At 41.1% G+C, this 9,631-nt stretch overlaps 2 long non-coding RNA genes across 2 annotated transcripts; both read left to right on the top strand.

Annotated features, from left to right (window-relative positions):
- The first annotated feature begins 428 nt into the window (after window positions 1-428).
- Window positions 429-1,638, top strand: LOC143110424 (uncharacterized). Its single transcript, XR_012984152.1, has 3 exons — window positions 429-481; window positions 646-761; window positions 1,566-1,638. It is a non-coding gene; the product is annotated as an uncharacterized LOC143110424 (long non-coding RNA).
- A 6,532-nt stretch (window positions 1,639-8,170) lies between these two features.
- On the top strand, window positions 8,171-9,386 carry LOC143110423 (uncharacterized). Its single transcript, XR_012984151.1, has 3 exons — window positions 8,171-8,223; window positions 8,388-8,503; window positions 9,314-9,386. It is a non-coding gene; the product is annotated as an uncharacterized LOC143110423 (long non-coding RNA).
- The last annotated feature ends 245 nt before the right edge of the window (window positions 9,387-9,631 follow it).

The following is a 9,631-nucleotide window of genomic DNA, read 5'->3' as shown; positions in this document are numbered from 1 at the left end:
TGAGTAGGCCTATATATAGGGTACTGAAAGAGTTGTGAGAGCAAGGCTAGTACAGCTCCCTGGTTGTAGGCTACCACTTTTATAGATATGAGGCTTAAACCAAACCAGGGTGTTTTATTTTTGTGTCTCTTATGGCTTTACATTGGCCAAACATGTGGTATAAGCCTTGAAATAGTGCAAAAAGACGAGACACATCATGAGGAAAGGTCTGAGAATATTCAAACTGGGACAATTACTTTCGGCACAGGGAACATTTCACTGGGTCGAAATCTGGAATATGAGAGACGATATGTTGGAGAAAACACTACAGACGATGGCGCCGTTAACGTTCAAGCCGACGATCCAGGCCTGGTGGGTGGACAAAGCAGCACTGATGACTTTAGGGCCTGGTATCGTATGCGACCAAAGTTATTATGTACTAATGACCTCATGAAGTTCTCTGCACAAGGCCCTGGATGTTCTTCACTCCAGTTAGACAGCGGTAAGAAAAGTATTGGATAACTTGTTTTTGTTTTACAGTGTACACAATAACTCGCTGTCGACATTAGTAGCCTAATTCAGCCGATTCCTTGCAGCCCTTTCACTTGCAGTGTTTGCATCAATAGCTTGAGACCAGACATTCTTTTCTTTTTTTCTATTCAACAGGTGGCACACCTCTCTCACTACGCCAGCTACGTCGAGAGTGTGGCTACTCTGTGAAAAGGACTGCGGTGGGCCTCGTGCTTCTCGCCATTTTTGATGGTTGTGATGTTATAAAACAGGTAGGCTATGGTTTTCCTATCACATCAGAGGTTTTTTTTTTTTTATTTTAATTTTCGTCAGAGTAGGAGTAACATTAGCCCATAGAGATGCCATCAATCACTACAAAACAACTCCATATTTTCACACCTTATTAATGCCTTACTTCTGACATTACATTTCATAGTGAATCAACAACTAAACCAAGAGAATGCAAAGTTGAAATAAAATAAAGAAATGTCTCAGCCACTTGAACGTGACAAATTTGTGAAAGCAGGCCTGTTAAAATAATCCTTAGTTTGCTTGTTTATGATTTCTATTTTAACAGAAGGTATTGTTGAATAAAGTTTCCATTGCTATAGCAGGAAGTTTTAGCATTGTCTACATTGAGCAAGCTCATTTAACAGTCTCTTGATGTGTCCTGTTTTAGTATGGGTCTGTTATCCTCTTCAGGCTTTTCTGTTGGCGTACATTTCATGAATTGATTTCAGTAGCTTGAATTTACAGTTAAGCTTTCCTGGGTGACGTCCAATCAACTCACCAGAGGAATGGAGGCTAATCGTGAACATAGTAACAATTACATACAATTTGAATACCATTTGGTCCCTTGCAAACCGATATGTGAGCATAGGAGTGGCCATACTGGTTGTATATGTAAGGCGGTTCAAGAGCCTTACATATACAACCGGTATGGCCACTCCTATGTGAAGTGTTCCTGTAGTCGGGCGAAAGGACCCCCAAGCAATTATGTAGCATTTAAATTCATGTGGGACATGTTTCAGTTTTGAGCTAGTTGTATGACTGCATTATTTTATATCTTCCTCCAGGGCAATAGCCACTTGCTGCGGATGTTGTGGCACGGCAATCCAGTAACCCTCTCCTGCCCTGCATCAAGCTCAGACCAAGCCTCTCTAGTTGTATCCACTACTCCAGCTCCAACTACCAAGGCACCTTCTACAGCTGCTGAGCTTCCTCCACAGAATCAACCGTGGATGAATCCCCTCTTTGGAGGCTACTACCCTGGAATGCCTGTCAAGATTCCCCCTCAAACTACTGTTGCACCAGCTACAGAAGCACCTACCACAGCGGCTGAGCTTCCTCCACAGAATCCGTGGATGCATCCACTCTTTGGAGGCTACTACCCTGGAATGCCTGTGAAGATTCCCCCTCAAACTACTGTTGCACCTACCACAGCTGCTGAGCTTCCTCCACAGAATCAACAGTGGATGCATCCCCTCTTTGGAGGCTACTACCCTGGAATGCCTGTGAAGATTCCCCCTCAAACTACTGTTGCACCTACCACAGCGGCTGAGCTTCCTCCACAGAATCCGTGGATGAATCCCCTCTTTGGAGGCTACTACCCTGGAATGCCTGTGAAGATTCCCCCTCAAACTACTGTTGCACCTACCACAGCTGCTGAGCTTCCTCCACAGAATCAACAGTGGATGCATCCCCTCTTTGGAGGCTACTACCCTGGAATGCCTGTGAAGATTCCCCCTCAAACTACTGTTGCACCTACCACAGCTGCTGAGCTTCCTCCACAGAATCAACAGTGGATGCATCCCCTTTTTGGAGGCTACTACCCTGGAATGCCTGTGAAGATTCCCCCTCAAACTACTGTTGCACCTACCACAGCGGCTGAGCTTCCTCCACAGAATCCGTGGATGAATCCCCTCTTTGGAGGCTACTACCCTGGAATGCCTGTGAAGATTCCCCGTCAAACTACTGTTGCACCTACCACAGCTGCTGAGCTTCCTCCACAGAATCAACAGTGGATGCATCCCCTTTTTGGAGGCTACTACCCTGGAATGCCTGTGAAGATTCCCCCTCAAACTACTGTTGCACCTACCACAGCAGCTGAGCTTCCTCCACAGAATCCGTGGATGAATCCCCTCTTCGGAGGCTACTACCCTGGAATGCCTGTGAAGATTCCCCCTCAAACTACTGTTGCACCTACCACAGCGGCTGAGCTTCCTCCACAGAATCCGTGGATGGATCCCCTCTTTGGAGGCTACTACCCTGGAATGCCTGTGAAGATTCCCCCTCAAACTACTGTTGCACCTACCACAGCGGCTGAGCTTCCTCCACAGAATCCGTGGATGGATCCCCTCTTTGGAGGCTACTACCCTGGAATGCCTGTGAAGATTCCCCCTCAAATTACTGTTGCACCTACCACAGCTCCTGAGCTTCCTCCACAGAAACAGTGGATGCACCGTCCGTCTAATGGCCACTACCTCGTCAAAAATCAATGAACCACTTATTACAGGTACCGTCAGTACCATTTTCAACTGCACCCCAAAACAGTAGATGCCCTACTCCAAACCTTTTATTTTCCAACTCCTCAGTCTCTTTATTCCAATGTGTGTCATTTATTGCGTGTATTAAAAAGTGTATTTGAAATTTAAGTTGTCAGATCATTTATTCAAGCTGCTTGTCATGAGTGCTTTTGCTGAAGATTTGTCTTGATTTAGCCAGAACTGGAAGTTTAAAATTCTACTGCCAAATGACTTGAAGTATAGCCGTAATTTGATTGGTTGGTGCCGTCCGTCGATTGGCTTGATTGGCCGGTGCTGTCTGTCGGTGCAGCAACAGCTGAACTTCTCAATGCGAGCGACGGGTGAAACGCGATGCAACGGACCCACAATTCAGTTTGGCAACGGCTGACGTAAGCCCATGTTAAGTGAAGGGGATGCGTCTCCAGCACTGCAACGCATGTTGCGTGTAGAGGCCGTAAGGGTTTTGGGAGTTTGTACTCATCCTTCAAATTCTGTTTAGCTTAATTTCTCTTGAGAGTAAAAAAAAAACCAAGATGGTTCTGTACTGATGACAAATCTGCAACGCCTAAGCAAGTAAACAAAATATTTTTGTCTTGAGTGTTAGGTTAGCAATTTCTGATTTTACCAAATCTTGCTTTACATAAATTATTTGACAATTATTTAGGAAACAAGTCAATTCATCAAACTTTATATGGATTAATGCAAGGCCAGAAAATGATGACTAGCATCACCTATATGCAGGCAAATGGCTTTGGTAGGATTTTTGTGTTCTGGAAATTGCCACGTTTTGCTGGGAAAGACTAGTCTGGGAATACCTTTCAGCAAATTTGGGATTTGCTCTGCAGGTCAATCTGGCCAGGATGCCATTGAAGCCCATTTCCAATGTCTCAAACACGGGCATGCAAATGGGTGGTTGACATGACATGGCCTTTTTTTGGTCCAATGTGTCAAAAGAGTTTTTGATATATTTTTTTATAATTTACCTATGGTGATATTGTTCAGAAAATGCTGTTTTATATGAACATACAGAGCATTCATGGGATTAATCTTCCATTTTTTCACAATTTTCAGCCAAACCAGAAAAAGCTCATATCCCAGTCACATTTCACAAATTTAGATTTTGAATAAAAACAAGAAAATGAATTCATTTTCTGTTCATTCAATCATATATTGATAACCCAGATGCCTACTTGTGAGTCTGCTTGACTAAAAGTTCAGGCATAATATTGTGAAGCCACTCTTAACTAAAACGCTTTGTCCCAGAAATGGATATATGGTGTGACGCCATTTTACTTTTTTTAAACGGGCAATTGTTTGGAGACCTTCGGGGAGTAGGGGTCCTCCTTCTTTCAGGAGGAAGAACAACACCTCAAAAGGACACTGAAAGTTACAAGGTGAGTTTTCTCTCCATGTTTTCAAAAAAATCAAGTATATCCGGCACTCCTGCTTCAGTTCCCCATTTTGCATTGTCTTTTGGTGTGATGCATTTTACGCAAAAATGCCCAAATAAAATTATTATTATATTTAACATTTATTATTTAAGATGTGCAACTATTGCATGTATTGTGAATCACACACACATAAAACACAGAAATCACCCCCACACACACTCACTCTACAGCCTTGGATACAAAAGATACATATTTGACATTCTAAATATCAATAGTAGTCTGAGAAAATAAATTCTGGTGTTAAAGAAAACAGTAATATTAATGTTGTCTTTAGCACTATAAGTAATTGCAACAATTTAATCTGATTATAATGCAGGAAAACTTTTTAAATTATTTGAATAAATTGTTGAATTTGTCTTTTAACAGATATAAAGAGAATAAACTCAAAGGGGAACTACAAACATTCAGATTGAAGCCCACCATTGAGAAGAGAAACTCAGGGAACCCAAGAGCTATACAATATTTGGTGGCATTCTGTTTTGCATAGCTGTGATTTCTGAAAGTGAACCTTTACATGATCTACCTGTCTTAAACTGTCTTTTGTTGCTTGTGAAATGCATATAATACACATTTTTGTATTAACAGATTGTTTCGTGGTGTTATTTATCATATGGCGTGACACCATATCATTTGGTGTGACATCAAGAAATTATGAAAATAAAAAGGCTTTTGGGTTCTAAATCATACAAATCTCAATGGAACAGATAGAAAATAGGGTCAGCAAAAGTCACAAGCATTTTCCTTTCTTTTATATCAAGGTATGTTAAAATGAATATGACGTTTATTGAAAGATTGAGGACATATGCCTTACTCTGTGTATTGCTGAAGAAATATACTGTAAAATGTAATAAATTTGCACAAGGAAATGCTAGATCTTGATGAAGTAATGATAGAAGATTATAATACATTGCCCACATTAAAAACAAAATACCCCATTATAATTTTACAAACAATAACTTTCATGTCACACCATATGACAATTTTAGTCACTACCACAACTAATTAGTGAATAAATATGAATTTCAACACAAAATCTAAAAGACCATACATATTTTTGGGAATGGAAGGGTCAGTACAACAGGACTAAGTGATTTCCATGCCTAATATCTGAATTTGTTTTCAAAAACTTTTTTTCGGCCTAAAACGTCAACCACCCAGTGACTACAGTCACTAATCCGGCATGGCCGTGTATTTCATTGGAATGGAGTAAACGACTGCATTTGTCTACAAGATTGCTACACGTTTGAAACGATTTGCTAAGAGTTTAATGTACCAAGTTTAATTTCTCTGCTAGTTACGCCCCTGCTGGATATTGTAAGTCAATGAAGCTTTTCCAGGCTCACTCCCAATTGTAAGGTCTGGGTGTTCCCAGGCTAGGGAAAGACTAAAATGCAAACAATGGTTAAGAAAACTGGTGTTAATGGAATTTGGCAACATGTTCATAAGCAAATACAGTTTTCATCTAAATTATTTTCTTTGCAAACACCGCGCTCTCCCGTTTGTTCACAGACCCGATTTGTTCACAGAATGGTCGCACTCCAAAAATCTTTCTTTCTTGCTTTTATTCCATTTACAGTAGCAACAGGGGTCAACGAACAAACGTTTCGGCCTGATGGCCTTTGTCAGTGTGTGTTGGAATAAAAGCAAGAAGGAAACATCTAAATAATTCTGAAAGATTATCAGTGGTCTATCAGTCTAGGATCTCACAGTACCAGAGGTATTAAAATAGTGAGGCGTGTCACTGTTAATGATACTGTAAGTTTTTCCTGTCTAATATTTGTGTCTTTTTGAAAGTATGTGAAACAAGGGAGAACCGTGGAATAAATAATGTCAGATCAAAATAAAAATCAATGATTCCGTGTCATCCTTGAGGTTATCTGCCCACCAAGTTTTGTGATGTCTGGTCTTTCGGTGTCCCGGAAATCGTTGACACACAAAATGACTAAAAAAATAAAATGAATAAATCCTGAAGAAAAAAAACTCTGACTAAACCTATATGTAAATAAATAATAAACAAATTGACCTAGTTTAAATTAAAATGTACACGGAAGTAGGAGACTTTTTGTGTGTCTTAAGTCAGTTTGGGGGTTAAGAGATACTCTAGAGAGTTTAAGCATACTCCCCACAGAATGCAATAAGGCTGCTGGATGTCCTTGGGCCTTAAGTAGGAATGGGTGAAGTGTACCAACAACTATCGCTGATCACCAATCCCTCACTACCTCTGTGGTATTATCGGTTGGATGTCAGTGGTTCTGAGTTCACATTTTCAATATATTTGTTAAACAGATCCATGTGCTTAATGTAGTTGCATGGGGAGAGGTCTGACAAAATACTTAAAATAGCTCACTCTGCCTTCGTGTGCTGGGCCCTTGATAAAGAACAGGCAGCTGCAAGCCTCACCACAATGTGAAATATAGCCACACTGTAAAACATCACATATGTAATTAGCCATACCTGAACATGTACTGTAGGTTTTCCAGTGTTCTCTGAAATACACCATGAAGACATGGATAGTGCTGACTTTGCACACAGCAAAAATAATGCTATTTGTTTTCTACAGGATAAATCGGATACAACCAAATGCGCCTGTGTTTTTGTGTCATGCCCCTCTGTGTTACTCTATGGCAAAAAGTGGCATTGTTCTTTATCTAGTATACTTAGCCTACTTTTTAGAAATTCTGTTGTCAGTTGCAAATGCATGTAAAGAGCCCTCTGTTGGTAGTTTCATGTATTTCATGTTAAATCCAGTAAGATTTGAAGACCAGTAGCCTCCTACTCAAACTCTTTGAAATGAATAGGACTTCTTAGCTTCTAGTATGCAGACTTGTTACATCTACTCACACATACAGATGCCTAAACACACACACAGATATTCACAAGTACGTGCACACACACATATGCACAAGAACATGCACACATACATGCACTCACACACAAACACCTCTGCATGAAGTAAGCCCGGATCGACCATTGAGAGGCCATATAAGGCGCCTATACCCATTCACAGTTACACAGCCTGAATGTCTGATCAAACCATATCAAAATTTAGCCTATACTCCTTCACAAAAATTTTACTGAGACAGCTTGTCCACTTGTCCAGCGTAATTGATGTAGCCTTCCTAAAACCATTAGGCCAGCTGTATCTGTTCAACTGTTAATGAAATTAAAGAGTAGGCCCAGAGCCCTATAGGCCTGGACTATTTAGGTGTTCAGCTGCATCGTCAATTACAGCCTGATCAGAGGCTTGGTCGCTGGTCTCATTTCAATTAGTGTTAATTGAGTAGGCCTATATATAGGGTACTGAAAGAGTTGTGAGAGCAAGGCTAGTACAGCTCCCTGGTTGTAGGCTACCACTTTTATAGATATGAGGCTTAAACCAAACCAGGGTGTTTTATTTTTGTGTCTCTTATGGCTTTACATTGGCCAAACATGTGGTATAAGCCTTGAAATAGTGCAAAAAGACGAGACACATCATGAGGAAAGGTCTGAGAATATTCAAACTGGGACAATTACTTTCGGCACAGGGAACATTTCACTGGGTCGAAATCTGGAATATGAGAGACGATATGTTGGAGAAAACACTACAGACGATGGCGCCGTTAACGTTCAAGCCGACGATCCAGGCCTGGTGGGTGGACAAAGCAGCACTGATGACTTTAGGGCCTGGTATCGTATGCGACCAAAGTTATTATGTACTAATGACCTCATGAAGTTCTCTGCACAAGGCCCTGGATGTTCTTCACTCCAGTTAGACAGCGGTAAGAAAAGTATTGGATAACTTGTTTTTGTTTTACAGTGTACACAATAACTCGCTGTCGACATTAGTAGCCTAATTCAGCCGATTCCTTGCAGCCCTTTCACTTGCAGTGTTTGCATCAATAGCTTGAGACCAGACATTCTTTTCTTTTTTTCTATTCAACAGGTGGCACACCTCTCTCACTACGCCAGCTACGTCGAGAGTGTGGCTACTCTGTGAAAAGGACTGCGGTGGGCCTCGTGCTTCTCGCCATTTTTGATGGTTGTGATGTTATAAAACAGGTAGGCTATGGTTTTCCTATCACATCAGAGTTTTTTTTTTTTTTTTTTTTTTTTTAATTTTCGTCAGAGTAGGAGTAACATTAGCCCATAGAGATGCCATCAATCACTACAAAACAACTCCATATTTTCACACCTTATTAATGCCTTACTTCTGACATTACATTTCATAGTGAATCAACAACTAAACCAAGAGAATGCAAAGTTGAAATAAAATAAAGAAATGTCTCAGCCACTTGAACGTGACAAATTTGTGAAAGCAGGCCTGTTAAAATAATCCTTAGTTTGCTTGTTTATGATATCTATTTTAACAGAAGGTATTGTTGAATAAAGTTTCCATTGCTATAGCAGGAAGTTTTAGCATTGTCTACATTGAGCAAGCTCATTTAACAGTCTCTTGATGTGTCCTGTTTTAGTATGGGTCTGTTATCCTCTTCAGGCTTTTCTGTTGGCGTACATTTCATGAATTGATTTCAGTAGCTTGAATTTACAGTTAAGCTTTCCTGGGTGACGTCCAATCAACTCACCAGAGGAATGGAGGCTAATCGTGAACATAGTAACAATTACATACAATTTGAATACCATTTGGTCCCTTGCAAACCGATATGTGAGCATAGGAGTGGCCATACTGGTTGTATATGTAAGGCGGTTCAAGAGCCTTACATATACAACCGGTATGGCCACTCCTATGTGAAGTGTTCCTGTAGTCGGGCGAAAGGACCCCCAAGCAATTATGTAGCATTTAAATTCATGTGGGACATGTTTCAGTTTTGAGCTAGTTGTATGACTGCATTATTTTATATCTTCCTCCAGGGCAATAGCCACTTGCTGCGGATGTTGTGGCACGGCAATCCAGTAACCCTCTCCTGCCCTGCATCAAGCTCAGACCAAGCCTCTCTAGTTGTATCCACTACTCCAGCTCCAACTACCAAGGCACCTTCTACAGCTGCTGAGCTTCCTCCACAGAATCAACCGTGGATGAATCCCCTTTTTGGAGGCTACTACCCTGGAATGCCTGTCAAGATTCCCCCTCAAACTACTGTTGCACCAGCTACAGAAGCACCTACCACAGCGGCTGAGCTTCCTCCACAGAATCCGTGGATGCATCCACTCTTTGGAGGCTACTACCCT

Source organism: Alosa pseudoharengus, unplaced genomic scaffold (assembly GCF_046254945.1).
Source record: "Alosa pseudoharengus isolate Yale_2024_CS ecotype anadromous, Long Island Sound unplaced genomic scaffold, YU_APseudo_1.1 YU_APseudo_1.1_scf_7, whole genome shotgun sequence".
Lineage (NCBI taxonomy): Eukaryota > Metazoa > Chordata > Actinopteri > Clupeiformes > Clupeidae > Alosa > Alosa pseudoharengus.
The sequence above is the reverse complement of the archived record's forward strand: the minus strand, read 5'-3'. Positions and strand labels throughout refer to the sequence as shown.